The sequence below is a fragment of the Salvelinus fontinalis genome, chromosome 23 (genome assembly GCF_029448725.1).
Source record: "Salvelinus fontinalis isolate EN_2023a chromosome 23, ASM2944872v1, whole genome shotgun sequence".
In the NCBI taxonomy this organism is placed as follows: domain Eukaryota; kingdom Metazoa; phylum Chordata; class Actinopteri; order Salmoniformes; family Salmonidae; genus Salvelinus; species Salvelinus fontinalis.
Window position 1 is genome coordinate 2,752,301 of NC_074687.1, and position 12,597 is coordinate 2,764,897.

Sequence of the window (12,597 nt, forward strand, 5' to 3'; positions counted from 1 at the left end):
TTGATTGCTGGCTACGTCCCTTCCGTCTTCAAGAGAGCGAGAGTTGCACCCCTTCTGAAAAAACCTACACTCGATCCCTCCGATGTCAACAACTACAGACCAGTATCCCTTCTTTCTTTTCTCTCCAAAACTCTTGAACGTGCCGTCCTTGGCCAGCTCTCCTGCTATCTCTCTCAGAATGACCTTCTTGATCCAAATCAGTCAGGTTTCAAGACTAGTCACTCAACTGAGACTGCTCTTCTCTGTATCACGGAGGCGCTCCGCACTGCTAAAGCTAACTCTCTCTCCTCTGCTCTCATCCTTCTAGACCTATCGGCTGCCTTCGATACTGTGAACCATCAGATCCTCCTCTCCACCCTCTCCGAGTTGGGCATCTCCGGCGCGGCCCACGCTTGGATTGCGTCCTACCTGACAGGTCGCTCCTACCAGGTGGCGTGGAGAGAATCTGTCTCCTCACCACGCGCTCTCACCACTGGTGTCCCCCAGGGCTCTGTTCTAGGCCCTCTCCTATTCTCGCTATACACCAAGTCACTTGGCTCTGTCATAACCTCACATGGTCTCTCCTATCATTGCTATGCAGACGACACACAATTAATCTTCTCCTTTCCCCCTTCTGATGACCAGGTGGCGAATCGCATCTCTGCATGTCTGGCAGACATATCAGTGTGGATGACGGATCACCACCTCAAGCTGAACCTCGGCAAGACGGAGCTGCTCTTCCTCCCGGGGAAGGACTGCCCGTTCCATGATCTCGCCATCACTGTTGACAACTCCATTGTGTCCTCCTCCCAGAGCGCTAAGAACCTTGGCGTGATCCTGGACAACACCCTGTCGTTTTCAACTAACATCAAGGCGGTGGCCCGTTCCTGTAGGTTCATGCTCTACAACATCCGCAGAGTACGACCCTGCCCCACACAGGAAGCGGCGCAGGTCCTAATCCAGGCACTTGTCATCTCCCGTCTGGATTACTGCAACTCGCTGTTGGCTGGGCTCCCTGCCTGTGCCATTAAACCCCTACAACTCATCCAGAACGCCGCAGCCCGTCTGGTGTTCAACCTTCCCAAGTTCTCTCACGTCACCCCGCTCCTCCGCTCTCTCCACTGGCTTCCAGTTGAAGCTCGCATCCGCTACAAGACCATGGTGCTTGCCTACGGAGCTGTGAGGGGAACGGCACCTCAGTACCTTCAGGCTCTGATCAGGCCCTACACCCAAACAAGGGCACTGCGTTCATCCACCTCTGGCCTGCTCGCCTCCCTACCACTGAGGAAGTACAGTTCCCGCTCAGCCCAGTCAAAACTGTTCGCTGCTCTGGCACCCCAATGGTGGAACAAACTCCCTCACGACGCCAGGACAGCGGAGTCAATCACCACCTTCCGGAGACACCTGAAACCCCACCTCTTTAAGGAATACCTAGGATAGGATAAAGCAATCCTTCTGCCCCCCCCCCCCCCCCCCCCCCTTAAAAGATTTAGATGCACTATTGTAAAGTGGCTGTTCCACTGGATGTCATAAGGTGAATGCACCAATTTGTAAGTCGCTCTGGATAAGAGCGTCTGCTAAATGACTTAAATGTAAATGTAAATGTGATGAGCTGGTACCAACTATGTTGACCATGGGGTAGTGCCAGTGGCCAACCACCCTGACCAAGGGCCTCTGTCATGCACAAACATCTGTCACCTTGTGTGACCAGAAGCCAGCAACCTCAAAAAATGCATCATGCAGAGATTCATCATTGGCAAACCTTTCACTCCACCTCAAACTAGATGAATAGACTTCCAAAAAAAGTTGTTACTGAGGAATAGATTGATATATGAATTGATTCCTACCACAATGTCACATGGTCTGATGCCAGTGCATTCCACTGCAACTCAAGCTACGTACCACATTACGAGTGTTTCGTGAAGCGAATCGTAAAGGATTGAGCATGAATATCTTTATTTCCCATTTATATGAAAATACCAATTTGGTATGTTCATAGTAGCTTTATCAGTTTCTACGGTAAAGCCAGATGTCACAGCCCTGACGAGGCCTCGCGGCCAATACTGAAGCTTACATGTTCAGATACAAACAATACATATGAAAAATGGGAGACAACATACAAAACGGACTCATTGTGTCCACTTACATTATGTCTGTCTGTGTCTGTACAGTGCTGTGAAAAAGTATTTGCCCCCTTTCAAATTTTCTCGACTTTTACATATTTTTGATACTGAATGTGTCATCAAATTGTCAACCAAAACCTAAAATTAGATAAAGGGAATCTGAGTGAACAAATAACACGACAATTGCATACTTATTTCATGTATTTCATAAAGTTACGTAACACCCAATGCCCCTGTGTGAAAAACATCTCAAGACATCAGTCAGGAAGTTAAAGCTTGGTCATAAATGGGTCTTCCAAAGTTGTGGCAAAATGGCTTAAGGACAACAAAGTCAAGGTATTGGAGTGGCCATCACAAAGTCCTGACCTCAATCCCATAGAAAATTTGTTTGCAGAACTGAAAAAGCATGTGCGAGCAAGGAGGCCTACAAACCTGACTCAGTTACACCAGCTCTGTCAGGAGGAATGGGACAAAATTCACCCAACTTATTGTGGGAAGCTTGTGGAAGGCTACCCGAAACGTGTGACCCAAGTTAAACAATTTAAAGGCAATGCTACCAAATACTAATTGAGTGTATGTAAACTTCTGACCCACTGGGAATGTGATGAAAGAAATAAAATCTGAAATAAATAATTCTCTCTACTATTATTCTGACATTTCACATTCTTAAAAAAAAGTGGTGATCCTAACTGACCTAAGACAGGGAATTTTTACGAGGATTAAATGTCAGGAATTGTGAAAAACTGAGTTTAAATCTATTTGGCTAAGGTGTATGTAAACTTCCGATATCAACTGTACATCATCCCCATATTGTTTTTATTTACTTTTTTGCACACCAGTATCTCTACTTGCACATCATCATCTGCACATCTATCACTCCAGTGTTAATTTGCTAAAATTGTAAATACTTCGCTACTATGGCCTTGTGCATTTTGGATTACTAGACTAAACGCGCAAACAAAAAGGAGGTATTTGGACATAAATATGAACTTTATCGAACAAAACAAACATTTATTGTCTAACATGGAGACCTAGGAGTGCCATCAGATGAAGATCATCAAAAGGTAAGTGATTCATTTTAACGCTATTTCTGTCTTTTGTAACACCTCTCCTTCTTTGGAAAATGGCTGTATGGTTTTCTGCGGCTAGGCGCTGACCTAACATAATCGCAAGGTGTGCTATCGCCGTAAAGCCTTTTTAAAATCAGACACTGTGGCTGGATTAACAAGAAGTTTATCCTTAAAATGGTGTATAATACTTGTATGTTTGAGGAATTTTAATTATTTCTGTTGTTTTGAATTTGGCGCCCTGCAATTTCACTTGCTGTTGGCGAGGTGGGACGCTAGCATCCCACTTGTACCAGAGGTTAAATACATTTATTATAAAAAAAAAAATGTTACCTTCCTTTCCAATTTTGTGTTACCAATTGGTAGTTACAGTCTTGTCTCATCGTTGCAACTACCATACGAACTCGGGAGAGGCGAAGGTCGAGAGCCGTGTGTCCTCCAAAACACAAACCAACCAAGCCACACTGCGTCTTGACACAATGCCAACTTAACCAGTAAGCCAGCCACACCAATATGTTGGAGGAAACGCCGTAAACCTGGCGACAGTGTCAGCATGCATGCTCCCGGCCCGCCACAGGAGTCGCTAGAGCGCGATGGGACAAGGACATCCCTGCCGGCCAAACCCTTCCCTAACCCGGACGACGCTGGGCCAATTGTGCACCACCCCGTGGGTCTCCCGGTCGCGGCTGGCTGCGACAGAGCCCAGACTCAAACCAGGATCTCTAGTGCCACAGCTAGCACCGCGATGCAGTGCCTTAGACCACTGCACCATTCGGGAGGCCCCTATAGCCTTATTCTAATACAGATTCAATGAATCGTTTCCCTCATCAATAGATCATAATGACAAAGTGAAAACAGGTTTTAGATTTTTTTGCAAATGTATTACAAATAAAAACAGAAATACCTTATTTACATAAGTATTCAGACCCTTTGCTAAGAGACTCGAAATTGAGCTCAGGTGCATCCTGTTTCCATTGATCATGCTTGAGATGTTTCTACAACTTGATTGTCCACCTGTGGTAAATTCAACTGATTGGACATGATTTGGAATGGCACACACCTGTCTATATACGGTCCCACAATTGACAGTGCATGTGAGATCAAAAACCAAGCCATGAGGCTGAAGGAATGGTTCGTAGAGCTGAGGTAAGATTAGGGAGCTAAGGCAATAAAAAGGCCGTAGTGGCGAAGTAATTATAATTTAGCAATTAAACACTGGAGTGATAGATGTACAGAAGATGATGAATGTGCAAGTAGAGATGCTCGGATGCAAAGGAGCAAAAATTAAAAATAACAATATGGGGATGAGGTAGTTTGGATGGGCTATTTACAGATGGGCTATGTACAGGTGCAGTGATCTGTGAGCTGCTCTGACAGGTGGTGCTTAAAGTTAGTGAGGGAGATATGAGTCTCCAGCTTCAGGAATAGGCTTTGGGGATGACCAGTGAAATATACCTGCTGGAGCACGTGCTACGGGTGGGTGCTGCTATGGTGACCAGTGAGCTGAGATAAGGCGGGACTTGACCTAGCAAAGATGACCTGGAGCCAGTGGGTTTGGCGCCGAATATGAAGCGAGGGCCAGCCAACGAGAGCATACAGGTCGCAGTGGTGGGTAGTATATGGGGCTTTGGTGACAAAACGGATCACACTGTGATAGACAGCATCCAATTTGCTGAGTAAAGTGTTGGAGGCTATTATGTAAATGACATCGCCAAAGTCAAGGATCGGTAGGATAGTCAGTTTTACGAGGGTAGGTTTGGCAGCATGAGTGAAGGATGCTTTGTTGTGAAATAGGAAGCCGATTCTAGATTTAATTTTGGATTGGAGCTGCTTAAAGTGAGTCTGGAAGGAGAATTTACAGCTTAACCAGACACCTAGGTATTTGTAGTTGTCCACATATTCTAAGTCAGCACCGTCCAGAGTAGTGATGCTAGACGGTCGGGCAGGTGCGTGCAACGATCGGTTGAAGAGCATGCATTTGGTTTTACTTGCATTTAAGAGCAGTTGGAGGCCACGGAAGGAGAGTTGTATGGCATTGAAGCTCGTCTGGGGGTTAATTAACACAGTGTCCAAAGAATGGCCAGAAGTACACAGAATGGTGTCGTCTGCGTAGAGGTGGATCAGAGAATCCCCAACAGCAAGAACGACATCATTGATGTATACAGAGTAGAGAGTTGGCCCGAGAATTGCACCCTGTGGCACCCCCATAGACACTGCCAGAGGTCCGGACAACAGGCCCTCCGATTTTACACACTGAACTCTGTCTGAGAAGTAGTTGGTGAAACAGGAGGCAGTAATTTGAGAAACCAAGGCTGTTGAGTCTGCCGATAAGAATGTGGTGATTGAGAGTCGAAAGCCTTGGGGGGTATAGGCTTTGTCGTGCCCTCTTCACGACTGTCTTGGTGTGTTTGGACCATTCTAGTTTGTTGGTGATGTGGACACCAAGGAACTTGAAGCTCTCAACCTGCTCCACTACAGCCCCGTCGATGAGAATGGGGGCGTGCTCAGTCGTCCTTTTCCTGTAGTCCACAATCATCTCCTTAGTCTTGGTTACGTTGAGGGATAGGTTGTTATTCTGGCACCACCTGGCCAGGTCTCTGACCTCCTCCCTATAGGCTGTCTCGTCATTGTCGGTGATCAGGCCTACCACTGTTGTGACATCTGCAAATGTAATGATGGTGTTGGAGTCGTGCCTGGCCACGCAGTCGTGGGTGAACAGGGAGTACAGGAGGGGACTGAGCACGCACCCTTGGGGGGCTCCAGTGTTGAGGATCAGCGTGGCAGATGTGTTGCTACTAGAGGTGGGCCGATTATGATTTTTCAACACCGATAGCAATCCCGATTATTGGATGACCAAAAAAAGCCGATACCGATTAATCGGACGATTAAAAAATATAAATAAATTGTAATAATGACAATTACAACAATACTGAATGAACACTCATTTTAACTTAATATAATACATCAATAAAATCAATTTAACCTCAAATAAATAATGAAACATGTTCAATTTGGTTTAAATAATGCAAAAACAAAGTGTTGGAGAAGAACGTAAAAGTGCAATATGTGCCATGTAAGAAAGCTAACGTTTAAGTTCCTTGCTCAGAACATATGAAAGCTGTTGGTTCTTTTTAACATGAGTCTTCAATATTCCCAGGTAAGAAGTTTTAGGTTGTAGTTATTATAGGAATTATAGGACTATTTCTCTCTATACGATTTGTATTTCATATACCTTTGACTATTGGATGTTCTTATAGGCACTTTAGTATTGCCAGTGTAACAGTATAACTTCCGTTCCTCTCCTCGCTCCTACCTGGGCTCGAACCAGGAACACATCGACAACAGCCACCCTCGAAGCAGCGTTACCCATGCAGAGCAAGGGGAACAACTACTCCAAGTCTCAGAGCGAGTGACGTTTGAAACGTTATTAGCGCGCAACCCGCTAAATAGCTAGCCATTTCACATTGGTTACACCAGCTTAATCTCGGGAGTTGATAGGCTTGAAGTCCTAAACAGCGTAATGCTTTAAGCATTGCGAAGAGCTGCTGGCAAAACGCACTAAAGTGCTGTTTGAATGAATGCTTACGAGCCATCTGGTTCCTACCATCGCTCAGTCAGACTGCTCTATCAAATCATAGACTTAATTATAACATAATAACACACAGAAATACAAGCCTTAGGTCATTAATATGGTCAAATCCGGGAACTATCATCTCGAAAACAAAACGTTTATTCTTTCAGTGAAATTCGGAACCGTTCCGTATTTTATCTAACGGGTGGCATCCATAAGTCTAAATATTCCTGTTACATTGCACAACCTTCAATGTTATGTCATAATTAAGTAAAATTCTGGCAAATTAGGTGGCCCAGACTGTTGCATATACACTGACTCTGCGTGCAATGAACGCAAGAGAAGTTACACAATTTCACCTGGTTAATATTGCCTGCTAACCTGGATTTCTTTTAGCTAAATATGCAGGTTTAAAAATATATACTTCTGTGTATTGATGTTAAGAAAGGCATTGATGTTTATGGTTAGGTACAGTCGTGCAACGATTGTGCTTTTTTCGCTAATGCGCTTTTGTTAAATCATCCCCCGTTTGGCGAAGTTGGCTGTCTTTGTTAGGAAGAAATAGTCTTCACACAGTTCGCAACGACCCAGGCGGCTCAAACTGCTGCATATACCCTGACTCTGTTGCAAGAGAAGTGACACATTTTCCCTAGTAAAAAGAAATTCATGTTAGCAGGCAATATTAACTAAATATGCAGGTTTAAAAATATATACTTGTGTATTGATTTTAAGAAAGGCATTGATGTTTATGGTTAGGTACACGGAGCAACGACAGTCCTTCGCAAATGCGCACCGCATCGATTATATGCAATGCAGGACACGCTAGATAAACTAGTAATATCATCAACCATGTGTAGTTATTAACTAGTGATTATGATTGATTGATTGAATGTTTTTTATAAGATAAGTTTAATGCTAATTAGCAACTTACCTTGGCTTCTTACTGCATTCGGATAACAGGCAGGCTCCTCATGAAGTGCAATGTAAGGCAGGTGGTTAGAGCGTTGGACTAGATAACCGTAAGGTTGCAAGATTGAATCCCCGAGCTGACAAGATAAAAATCTGTCGTTCTGCCCCTGAACAAGGCAATTAACCCACCGTTCCTAGGCCGAATTGAAAATAAAAATGTGTTCTTAACTGACTTAACTAGTTAAATAAGGGTGTAAAAAAAACATATATATATTTTTTTTAATCGGCCAAATCATTGTCCAAAAATACCGATTTCTGATTGTTATGAAAACTTGAAATCAGCCCTAATTGATCGGCCATTCCAATTAATCGGTCGACCTCTAGTTGCTACCTACCCTCACCACCTGGGGGCGGCCCGTCAGGAAGTCCAGGATCCAGTTGCAGAGGGAGGTGTTTAGTCCCAGGATCCTTAGCTTAGTGATGAGCTTTGAGGACACTATGGTGTTGAACGCTGAGCTGTAGACAATGAAAGGCATTCTCACATAAGTGTTCCTTTTGTCCAGGTGGGAAAGGCCAGTGTGGAGTGCAATAGAGATTCCATCATCTGTGGATCTGTTTGGGCTCTATGCAAATTGGAGTGGGTCTAGGGTTTCTGTTTAGTCCCAGGATCCTTAGCTTAGTGATGAGCTTTGAGGACACTATGGTGTTGAACGCTGAGCTGTAGACAATGAAAGGCATTCTCACATAAGTGTTCCTTTTGTCCAGGTGGGAAAGGCCAGTGTGGAGTGCAATAGAGATTCCATCATCTGTGGATCTGTTTGGGCTCTATGCAAATTGGAGTGGGTCTAGGGTTTCTGGGATACGCTGAGCTGGCCAGTGTGGAGTGCAATAGAGATTCCATCATCTGTGGATCTGTTTGGGCTCTATGCAAATTGGAGTGGGTCTAGGGTTTCTGTTTAGTCCCAGGATCCTTAGCTTAGTGATGAGCTTTGAGGACACTATGGTGTTGAACGCTGAGCTGTAGACAATGAAAGGCATTCTCACATAAGTGTTCCTTTTGTCCAGGTGGGAAAGGCCAGTGTGGAGTGCAATAGAGATTCCATCATCTGTGGATCTGTTTGGGCTCTATGCAAATTGGAGTGGGTCTAGGGTTTCTGGGATAATGGTGTTGATGTGAGCACTAACCAGCCTTTCAAAACACGTCATGGCTACGGGCGTGAGTGCTACGCGTCTGTAGTCATTCAGGCAGGTTGCCTTCGTGTTCTTGGGCACAGGGATTATGGAGGTCTGCTTGAAACATGTTGGTATTGCAGACTCAATCAGGGACAGGTTGAAAATGTCAGTGAAGACACATGCCAGTTGGTCAGCAAATGCCCGGAGCACACGTCCTGGTAATCCGTCTGGCCCTGCAGCCTTGTGAATGTTGACCTGTTTAAAAGGTCTTACTCACGTCGGCTACGACGAGCATGATCACACAGTCATCCGGAACAGCTGATGCTCTCACGCATGCCTCAGTGTTGCTTGCCTCGAAGCAAGCATAGAAGTGATTTAACTCGTCTGGTAGGCTCGTTTCACTGGGCAGCTCGTGGCTGTGCATCCCTTTGTAGTCTGTAATAGTTTGCAAGCCCTGCCACACAAGATGAGCGGTGTAGTACGATTCAATCTTAGCCATGTATTTATGCTTTGTCTGTTTGATGGTTCGGCGGGATTTCTTATAAGCTTCCGGGTTAGAGTCCCGCACCTTGAAAGCGGAAGCTCTACCCTTTAGCTCAGTGCGAATGTTTCCTGTAATCCATGGCTTCTGGTTGGGGTATGTACGTACAGTCCCTGTGGGGACGACGTCCTCGATGCACTTATTGATAAAGCTGGTGACTGATGCGGTGTACTCCTCATTGCCATCGGAAGAATCCCGGAACATGTTCCAGTCTGTGATAGCAAAACAATCCTGTAGTTTAGCATCTGCTTCATCTGACCACTTTTTTATAGACTGAGTCACTGGTGCTTCCTGCTTTAGTTTGTGGTTGTAAGCAGGAATCAGGAGGATAGCATTTTGGTCGGATTTACCAAATAGAGGGCGAGGGAGAGCTTTGAACATGTCTCTGTGTGTGGAGTAAAGATGATCTAGAATTTTTTTCTCTCTGGTTGCACATTTAACATGTTGATAGAAATTATGTAGAACTGATTGAAGTTACCCTGCATTAAAGTCTCCGGCCACTAGGAGCGCCGCCTCTGGGTGAGCGGTTTCCTGATTGCTTATTTCCTTATACAGCTGACTGAGTGCGGTCTTAGTGCCAGCATCTGTCTGTGGTGGTAAATAAACAGCCACGAAAAGTATAGCTGAAAACTCTCTAGGCAAGTAGTGTGGTCTGCAATTTATCACAAGATACTCAAAATCTAGAGACTTCCTTAGATTTCGTGCACCAGCTGTTGTTTACAAATATGCACAGACCGGCCCCCTCGTCTTACCGGAGTGTGCTGTTCTATCTTGCCGGTGCAGCGTATATCCCACTAGCTGAATATCCATGTTATCATTCAGCCACGATTCCGTGAAACATAAGATACTACAGTTTTTGATGTCCCGTTGGTAGGATTTTCGTGATCGTATCTCGTCTAATTTATTGTTCAATGATTGCATATTGGCGAGTAATATTGTCGGTAATGGCAGCTTTCCCACTCGCCTTCTGCGGATCCTAACGAGGCACCCTGCTCTGTGTCCTCTGTACCTGCGTCTCTTCCTCTTGCAAGTAACTGGGATGTTGGCCTTGTCGGGTGTTCGGAGAATGTCCTGTGCGTCTTTGTCTAATCCGAGGTGAGTGATCGCTGTCCTGATATCCAGAAGCTCTTTTTTGCCGTAAGATACGGTTGCAGAAACATTATGTACAAAATAAGTTACAAATGATACGAGAAAAAACAAACACATAATAGCACAATTGGTTCGACGCCCGTAAAACTGCTGCCATTTCTTCCGGCGCCATTTTACATATAATCTTAACCATAGTCATAACCATCCATAGTCTTCAATATATTACATAGACAACCCCTTCATACTGCTGCTGATGCCAAGGGGCTGCAGAAGCAGTGTTGCACAGCCAGAGGGTGCCAACTACCTCACTGCCACACCATACAGGGGAGCTACAGGCAGGACTACCCAAGCAGAAAGAGGAGGGGGGTGGTGGGATGTGTATGTTTGGTGGAAGGGGGTTTGTGTGTGTGACGGGTAAAGAGGAGTAAACAGAATATGCAAAACGGAGCCAACGGAGCATAGTGCAGTGTTGTTTTTCGTCACAAAAGGGGTTGCTCCTTTTTGTGTGCTCCGACATTCGACGTACCCCCGTGCCACATGAAAACTGTAACACGCCGTATCATTTCTTCCGTAGCCGTGGGGGCAGTGTTGTGTAGGAAATTAACCTTGCTTGGTTCCTTGATCTGATCTAAAGTTGAAGTCAGAAGTTTACATACACCTAGGTTGGAGTCATTAAAACTCGTTTTTCAACCACTCCACAAATTTCTTGTTAACAAACTATAGTTTTGGCAAGTCGGTTAGGACATCTACTTTGTGCATGACAAGTCATTTTTCCAACAATTGTTTACAGACATATTATTTCACAATTTAATTTGTTTAGAAGTAATAACTTGTGGTTCCAGGCTACTGGTAACAACAGCTGCGAGATCTGTGCTTATTATCCATGACGTAAACATGATGACATTCTATTTTTAGCTGATATGGGAGTGACAGTAGCTCAACGGAGTGGAGCTTGTAGTAAATTTTAAAAGTCTGAGGGGCATATGGAATTTGGGTAGAGGGAGTGCTGAGTTGGGTAGAAGAGGTAAAAGAGAGTATGGTGTGGGGACAGGAGCAACGTTCCCTTTAAGCTGCGTGCATGAGCGGGCGCGCAGCTCACCCGTGACTGCCGCACATAAGAAATATCAGCTGGCGCAGAGAAGAACTTAACAGGGAAAACTCCCGAAAGTTGAGTGAACACTATCAACATTTTCCTTTACTTTGGGAATTGTGATCGAATCAACGCAATATTAGTAATTTTCAATGCAACATACCGAAACAAAACTAACTATGCAAGAGATTTTGTTGTAGGCAGAACGAATCGGAGAGTGATTCTATTACATTGACACGCATGATTCAGCCAGTACTCTACACAAACCAGTGCGCCATAACCAATCAGAGCTGCAGTAGGCCAATATGCAAATAGACCATTGCCATATATGGATCTGTGCCATTCACTTTGAACTGGACTGTTTTTACAGCATAAGCGGTCGTGAGTAAATGCCCTTGTTTTGAGATCAAAGCAAGAGCTGCATGTAGCCACGTGTGCACATTTGTACATATCCTTTGCTAGTTAGTGAGTTATTAGCCCAGTTATAGATCATTTGTAGTCAGCAATGGGGGAGTGACTGTAACCTGTAGGGGGGGCCATCTTGGTGGCAGCAGCAAAAGCCCCCTGTGATTGGCTCTCAGTGCCTGCAGTGGAAGAAGAGGATTGACTCTGTCCTGGGGGGTCGGCCAACAGGAGCAGCCGCTGCAAGCGCCTACACACTAAACTTACCGGCAGCCGATGAGGGCCGTACTCTGACATAGAGGTGGATAGACGAGAAGGACAGAGAGACAGAGAGGTGGAGAGACCAGGAGAAAGACAGAGAGGTGGAGAGACCAGGAGAAAGACAGAGAGGTGGAGAGACGAGAGGGACAGAGGGGAGGAGGGACAGAGGGGTGGAGGGACAGAGAGACGACAGAGAGACGACAGGGACAGAGACGGAGAGACGACAGGGACAGAGACAGAGAGACAACAGGGACAGAGACAGAGAGACAACAGGGACAGAGAGACGACAGGGACAGAGAGACGACAGGGACAGAGAGACGACAGGGAGAAAGAGATGACAGGGACAGAGAGACGAGAGGGACAGAGAGGTGGAGAGACGAGAGGGACAGAGA

At 45.3% G+C, this 12,597-nt stretch overlaps 1 protein-coding gene across 3 annotated transcripts in view; it reads right to left on the reverse strand.

The window, feature by feature from the left end:
* LOC129820697 (DDB1- and CUL4-associated factor 6-like) overlaps nt 1–12,597 on the reverse strand; it is a 68,905-nt gene that overhangs the window by 18,902 nt on the left and 37,406 nt on the right. The gene's annotated exons all lie outside the window — the stretch shown is intronic.